A 2408-nucleotide genomic window follows, 5' to 3' on the forward strand; every position below is an offset into this window, starting at 1 on the left:
AATTGTTTGAACCCGGGAGGTGGAGGTTGCGGTAATCTGAGATTGTGCCATTGCACTCCAGCCTGGGCAGCAAGAGCGAAACTCTGTCTCAAAAAAAAAAAAGTGTCCCGTTTACATTGCCTCACATAGTAAAACTTGGCTTTTATACAAACCATCATGGTTGAGGCCAGAGACCGAGGCTCAGCGGGATTTAGGCCCTGAACCCTTCCAAAAATCAGAGATGGTATCTGCACACTCCATACTTCAGAGATTCTACTGTATAGTAGAATCTAAACATTAACTTCTGCGTCAATTACTGAGCATGAGACTTATGTCAAAAATTGTAAAAAATGTTTTATCTATATTACCTTAAAACAATCCTATATGATAGGTACACTTGAGTGCAAGTGATCCTAGAGGGACACCAACTGCATCTATGAGAAACCATCATTGCACAGTTATATCCACTTGCTTAGACTATATACATGTGCTTCTCCCACTAGGCTTATTTCCCTTAGGCCCCACAGCTCCTTGCACATGCATTAGAAGATATCTGTAGATCTTCTAATGTATATATTTGTATATATAGATACAGATATATGTGTGTATCTACATACACATAAATGATTATGGATGTTTGTAAGAAAAATGTATTTTTCTCCGTCAAGATGTAATTAGTTTGAATTTTTAATATGTTTTTAGCTCCTTGGGAGTGTTCTTTATATAAGATCTTGCTTGAATTATAGTTCTCTAAAGAATACAGCTATGAATAGAGAGTAGAAAGACTAGGATCCTTATCTTGCATGGCCCTTCAGAGATTATGAAAACTCTCCCTTTCTCAGCAACTTTTCCAATAAAATATAAAGTATGAGTTATTTTTTCTCCCTGACATCATTTTTGTTCAAAACATGGTTAACAAAAAGGAATACGATATGTTAATCACATTCAGGTGGTCAAGGGGGAACTCCACACTTCTCTCTCAGGGATATGTCCAGGTAGGAAAGGCTACCTTACCATTGAATAAGCTCTTTTATGGAGTTAGTGTATAAAGAAATAGCTGACTGATTATAAATGCTATTCTAATTTATAAATAAGACACAGATTAATTAAAATGAGTTAAGTTTCCACATTTGCTAAATGAAAAATTTCATTTCTACTTGTGCATTAGAATATTTTGAAATAATATGTACTTCAGACGTTGATTTAAGAGTGTATTTTCTAGAATTAAAATTATGGATTTATACTAATTCTTTCCTCCTTTTTTTCTCATTCCCATTCTGATGAGCTTTCAGCCAGGTGGGGGGTGATACAGCATGCAAGAGTATAGTTATCAGATTAGACAGTGTAAATCATTATGATTGGATTTTAGAGAGTTGTCAATGTTACCCTAAACACAATATCCATCATCACCACTTCCTTGTTTTCTAACCAATTTAAATTATCAGAAAATTGAGGACTATAAAGTAAATAGCATCATATACAAGTGGTAAGGACAAAAATTCAGTTTATGAGTTTTTTATCTACCCCAGAGAAATACTGTTTTATCATGAATAGTGGATAAAAAACAAATTCTAGACAGAAAAGTGAAAAGTTTCTATTTCCTACTTAAAACCTATAACAAAGGAGGCTGGGCACCGTGGCTCACGCCTGTAATCCTGGCACTTTGAAAGGCCGAGGCAGACAAATCACAAGGTCAGGAGATCAATACCATCCTGGCCAACATGGTGAAACCCTGTCTCCACTAAAAACACAAAAATTAGCTGGGTGTGGTGGTGGGTGCCTGTAATCTCAGCTACTCGGGAGGCTGAGGCAGGAGAATCGCTTGAACCAGGGAGGCGGATGTTACAGTCAGCCGAGATCGTGCCACTGCACTCTAGCCTGGGGAAAGAGCAAGACTCCGTCTCAAAAAAAAAAAAAACCAAAAATATATAACAAAGGTAAGATAGTTATTAAGAGGCTAGATTTAATAGCTTCTGATCATAGCTTTCCCTTTTCCTAGCGATGCAGCCTTGAACAATGCACCGAAAGTTTTAATACTTCCATTGTTTTTACTTGAGTCTCTTGAAAGGCATTTGTTCATTAAAGACTTTTTAGGCACCTATTTTGTAGCAAGCAACATTCTAGGTATTAGTGACAAGGCAGTAGAAAATCACATTCTCTGCTCTGTGAAGCTACACATTTTAATAGAGGGAGACATGCCAATAGTTTGTATTATTATCTGTCAGGTGGTAATAAGTGCTATGTTAAGTGTTAGGAAAGGCTTCTCTGATGAGACGATATTTGAGCATGTCTCTCAGCCCAAACCTGTTCACCTGACAGCCTCCTCCATTGCAGGAAATGGAAACTCATTGAGTCATGCAAATGTAAAAGAACAGAGAAGCTTTACTAAAGTTCAGTACAAGTGTTCTGTGTTTTTCACTATGCATCCT

Source organism: Hylobates moloch, unplaced genomic scaffold (assembly GCF_009828535.3).
Source record: "Hylobates moloch isolate HMO894 unplaced genomic scaffold, HMol_V3 SCAFFOLD_6, whole genome shotgun sequence".
Lineage (NCBI taxonomy): Eukaryota > Metazoa > Chordata > Mammalia > Primates > Hylobatidae > Hylobates > Hylobates moloch.